Source organism: Cinclus cinclus, chromosome 12 (genome assembly GCF_963662255.1).
Source record: "Cinclus cinclus chromosome 12, bCinCin1.1, whole genome shotgun sequence".
In the NCBI taxonomy this organism is placed as follows: domain Eukaryota; kingdom Metazoa; phylum Chordata; class Aves; order Passeriformes; family Cinclidae; genus Cinclus; species Cinclus cinclus.
The window spans coordinates 10197754-10203753 of NC_085057.1; positions in this window are offsets into that span (position 1 = coordinate 10197754).

Here is a 6000-nt window from a genome sequence, read left to right on the forward strand (position 1 = left end):
GGAGTTCAAACTGATTTGGCTCATGTTTGCCTGGACTGAGGAGTCCTTGTACGAGCAGCCTGGCTGGCTGGGTGTCATGAACAGCTATGGTGCATTCAGGGCCACGTTACATCCTCAGAGGGATGTCTCTAGAGTGCCTCACTGAGCACAACTGTGCTGTTTGCTGACTGGTTGCCTTCCCTTAGATGTACATGGAGAGAAGATTTGAAAGAAACCTTCATGTCACTGAAAGCAGAAATTGCTAGCCACAGAAGTCTGAATGCTTTGTGGACTTTTTTTCCCTCGCTCAGAATATTTACAGACTGGGCTACAAGGACATGGTGAAAAAGTTGTACTGTCCAATTCATGTACGTGGCATGGGAATAGAGATGTGCTTGGAATGGGCCAAGGAAAAGGAGCAGGCTGGGAGCAGCTTGGCCAGGGAACATTTACTGCTGAGGACAGCTGGGCCTATCCCCATGTATTCAGGGGATACTTCAGCTGCTCCAGCCCCATGGAAGTCCTGCAGCTCCTACCAAGTGGGTGTTTTCCTTTGATTTGCTATTCAGTGGCACATGATTTATGAGCTGTGCTCTCTGATTTATGATCTGTATGGCTGGCAAAGAAAGCAAGATCAGGCACTTGGCTATTGTGCAAACAGGGATGACACATAATATCCAAAGAACACAGGAAAGATAAAATTACACAGATTGTTGAAATACTCTCCTCAACTGGGTTGCTCATGTGGATGAGTAAAATAAGAATAAGGGTTGTTAGGATTTGTGCAAAAGTTGGCTTTTGAAACTCCATTTTCCTCCTTCATTGCCTAGATCAGTGCAGTCAGCAATGCTGGACTCTTTATTGTAAATTGCAATTCTGAATTTGGGCATCAAAAATTTGGGTGTAGAACCATTCCCTGGGTTTCTACCAACTAATGGAATTGTTTTGTAATTTCCCTTCCCAGGCTCCAAATAAAGTTTGCTTTCCTGACACACTACAAAACTTGGGCTTCTGACTTGCTGGACATTTTATTACTTTATTAACATTTTCCTGAATGTTTATTTGAAGAATGGCCTTTTTCATTGAGTACTTGTTAAACCTCAGCAGTGGAGATTCAGCCACGAATTACGTGAGAGGAACTAAGCTGGGGAGGGAAGAATTACAGACTTGGGGTGTGTGCTGTCCTGTGACAACAGTATGAATTCAAAGTGATTTCACTGAAACTTGTGGTGTAATTGAGAGTAGAATCCAATCTCTTTAATTTCATCAAAGTGAATACCAAGTGATTATAATCAATATAATCCTGGATTGAGTTCAATCATATTGTGTTTTTGCTGCTGAGCAGTGTGGCAATCACCGTTCTTTGTTTAACCTTTTGTTTGAATAAGAAGTTCGTCTTTATTTATAAGTAAGGATTGCTGCTGAAGCAAAACACTTTTTAGTTTTTTAATGCAATTACTCTGCTGTGAAAGTGAAATCCTTTCCTTTAAATACCAGAGTGTGCATGTGTGTGCAAGGAGGAAGGTCACCATTGAAGAATGCCTTACAGAGCTGAAGGCAGGGGGACACAAACACACAGAGAGGTGAGAAAGACTTTGAGGAACTCATGAACTTGGGGGAATGTCAGAAGAGCTAGTAAATCCTAAAGTCCAAACAAAGATCTGAGATATTCAGACCTAGATCTTTCAAAGGATCCAGCTCACTTCGCATTTAAGAAAGGCAAAATACCTAAGTGTCCTTGAGGTTTTGGGCAGACCTGGCACAACGCCCTCTAGGTTATAGGTGGAGTTGGAAACCATAACGGGAACAGGATCAGACTGTTCTTGCAATGAGAGAGACAAATGCCTGGAGCTGAGACCGAAGGAGGAGACCTGAGGCTGCTAATGGCTGTTCTCACAAAGCTCCCCTCCCATTATCTGCTACCAGGGCCTGCTGCTCTAGGTGCCTTATGCCATCCCACAGACAGCCCTGTGGATTTCTAGGGCTGTAGCACAGGGAAAACAAATGCTTGGAGCATGGAACTTTTACCTTGCCTTGCCTGTTGTCCTTGCAATTACGCCTACGTCTGGCTTCCTATCCCAAAATCACACAAACAATCCTTGTGGGACTACCCTCAAATTTCCCCCAGTGCCAGGGATCCTTGCTGGCTGAGAGACCCACCCTTTGTTTTCTTTCTCACCACACATGCAAAACAAAAACAGTGAAGGTGAAGACAGTAGGTTACAGTCTCCCTTAATTGTGAAGGCAAAAATCCATTTACTACTGTGTGCTAATACTGTTGTCACCAAGATGTGTGACATAGCCTGAATCAAACAGCAGAAATGGACACAAATTGGAATGAATAGCCTTTTTGATGTAAACAGCACTTCTGTGGGAAGGATGTTTTGCAATTGCCTGCAAAGAAGTGGCAGAGAGATTAATTCAGTGGCCCCTTATCACAGAGACTCTGTTAAAGAGGGCAGTGGGCAGATGTTGAGTAGCAGGAGGACTGGGATAGACTTGGGAAATGAGGTGGGTCCCTGGCCCCTTTGAGGAACCAAAATAGCAGGAACAGGCTACTGCTACCTAGCAGAGATGAGTGGCTGATAGTAATGTACTGCCTCCATGAAACATGCTGCCCTGCCAGCATGGCTGTGTTGACTGTCATCATCCTCACCCTCTAATTTTGGAAAGAAGGTGGAATTTTTTTCATGGCGCCCATGAAAGGTCACTGACCTGAGGTTTTAGTCTCTGACACAATGCTGTGTCATTGACTGGCATTTGGCTGGTAACATTCATTCTATTAAGGGCACAGTTAAGAAAAGTGTAGTGAAAGTGGATCAAACACTTCAGGACAGCAGCTTAAAATTTTCCATTTGCTCTTCAGCAGATGACTAAGTATTGAACAAAATAAAAGGTGTGAAAATACCCACATTGCTTTAAAGTACTTTTTTTTTTTTCTTTTAATTTGTGGACAAAAAGCCACCCCCTTTAACCCCACTCACTATTTCTCTCTTGGCAGATAAAACCTGAACGAGTTACCCCATGTTTAAAAAGTCCTACACCCTAAACTTGGAGAGACTGTAGTGGATTTCTGGAATACGAAAGATAATTAACTCTTCAGGAACTAGCACTTCTCTCTCACAGGCTTCCAACCCCTTGGGTGTATTGAGAACAGCATATATTATAACTAAGTTTTGTGGTGACAGTATTTTACACTTGTGTAATTATCTTGCCAGAGGCAAAGGATATTCTGGGATATCAGCCAGGAGAAAGTCAAAGTAAGCAGGGCAAGTGGTATAAACGTAAAAGAAGGGTGGGATGCTTGGATGTGGAAACAGTTGGCTGGGATTGTGTTCAAACTTCGTGGCAGCCTCAAAAGAGGAAGATTTGAGTGAAAGCATGTATAAATGTTAGGGCTCTGTATCAGTCTATCCTATAACTTTAAGAAGCTTGAGGGGACAAAAAAAGATTTAAATGTTCCTTTTGGGCCATAAAGGCAGTTGGATCAATGCTGGTACATAGACCATCAGTGTCCAAGTAGGAGGAATCTGGCTCTCTATGACACTGCTCACATGACAGAGCAAGCCAAAATGCTATAAAGGAATGAGGAGGGAACACACGTTACAAAGCAGCCAGGATTTCCAATTTACTCTTCAGTGTTCCTTTATTTCTGCTTTCTGTGCTAGAATAGAATGAAAGAGGCAGAACTTCTGGCTCTGGCCAAGTGTCCAATCTTCACTGAACTTTATTACTTATTTCACACATGGACAGGAGATCCAGTTCCAGCATGGATGAGATTATCTTCATGCATGCAAATGCATCAATTATCAAGTTGAGTGCACAACAAAAGGTTGGAAAAGAAACAGGTTTAATTGTTTTAGTGTGTATTACTGTGGATATTGGAAGGACCATGCATTTCTGCTAAACAGAATGACAGAAGATAAATTTACTCACATAGAAAACCAGGCATATGAAGAGAAAGTTGGTCTGCAAAATCTGCTGTTGGAGAAAGCAAATATAAAAGAGAACAAATTAATGGAATCTGTACATTCCAGGCATAACATTCCCAAACAGGAAAAAAACGGCTTTTAAATGAAAAAAAAAAAAAAAAGAAAAAAAGAAAGGTATTTGGTGAAATAGGGCATTATGTGTTTCTCCAAAACCACCAAACACCTTAAGCTCCAGTTCCTTCTCATGCCAAGTATGTTGAGGTAACCACACTGTGCTGTTTGCAAGCTCTCTCCCTGAAGATCTGTGTGCTGCTGAGGCTTCGTGTCTGCTCATGTCCAGTGTTTGTTGGTTGAGTTGGGGCCCTTTTGCACAGAGCTCAGGATGGGGCTGGAACATTCTGCAGCCCAGGGAGCAATCCCCAGGTAAGGCAGCCCCCAAATCAGACAAGGGGTTTGCCTAGATGTCAAGTTTGTACCCTTAGCACTTCACCCAGTGTGGCCTCTTGGCTCTGCAACCGACTGGTTAAATTCTTCTAAAGTGTTAAGGTCAATCCCACCTCCCCAAATACTGTAAAAGGATTCCTATTTCCACCTTCATCACTCTCCCTTCCAGCCTTACCCTTCCAGCATGGCATGCACTGAAGCAGTGGCCATTTAATGGTCACAACTCCGTCCTCACCAAAGCCACAAGGAAATGTCAGTGCTGGCTCCTGCCTCAGCAGCTCTCGGGGGTGTTTGGGAATCTGCTGCAGCTGGACCTGCAAAACTGCAGAGTGATCTCGGTCTGCTGTTACTCAGCTTCTTTTTACTTGTTGCCACTGGTGCCAGGCCCTGAAAGCACAGCCAGTGCCCAGGGCTGGATTGTCCGGGTTGCAGCCTGCTCTGTGGTTTGCTGCTGCTCAAATGCAGTTGCTGGTGAAAGATGCTCCCTTTTTGATGTGTCCTGAGCTAATGAAGGGAGCACACTGACTGGGCAGGGATTTGAGAGCTGAAGGTGTTGCTTTCTTTCTCTGCCCCATTTGCTCTGCATGAATAGTGGGATGTATGAAAAGTGTAAAATCTTTCCACAAGGAGGCTTCATTCCTGGGATTTTTTCAAATAAGCAAGTGCAAAGGTGCAAGTGAGAAATGAAGAAAGAGGAAAGAAACCACAGCTGTGTTACTCCCCATGTTCTCTTATCCTTCTTAAGAGATGTGTTTCTCCTTCTCTTTAGTCTGAATTGATTGTAAAGTTAAATCTCAGTTTTCTGTGGAATAGCCTTCATTACATTTTTCTCCTTAAACAGAGAAAAAGGTTGCAAAGGACAGTTTTATGAACAATCTGTTCTGGAGGTAACACAGGAGGATGAAATGAACTTCCCTGTGTTGGAAGTGAATGTATGAAATTTGTGAATATTAAAGGTTGTACTACAGTGGAAATATTGTCCATCCTTTAAAAGTATTGAAGTAAAAGGAAGGCTGTCTGCTCATCTATACTGTGCAACTTATCCAAGTATTAATAAATTGGAAATACTGTGAACTGGAACATTGGTTTCAGCTGCTGAGTAGATTCTTTCCCAGTCCATGTCTTCCAACCTTGCCATGCAGCTGACCTCTAATGTGGATGAACAATCTCTGCTTTTGGTGGTGCTGACAGATGCAGGATACATTTCTATAATTTCTGATATTTCCTTTGCTTCTGACTCTGCTTGTTTGCTCTTCAGATCTCTCCACTCAACATCTCTCTATTATATGTAGTCCATACCTATGTAAGGAGAATGTTCAAGCATTCAAGATGTTTTGTAGACGTTCATGTCAATTTTGTTTGCACGCCTCTGACAAGGTGGATTAATTTTTCCCCACTTGTTTTTCATTTTTTGCTTATAGTGGCTGACGGTGCATGTGGAAGTATTTTGGGATGCATGAATGGAAATACGATTTTCTTTTTCTTGTGTAGGAAGGAAAAAAAGCCATGAGAGTTAATCAGGATTAAAAAAAGGGGAAACACTAGAATTACATCCTCTGCCTGTGACACATAGAGAGTTCCTCTTTGTTTTGATCAACGTTACATCTTTGCTTGGTAATAGGAAGTAGGTCATCAAAATAATAGC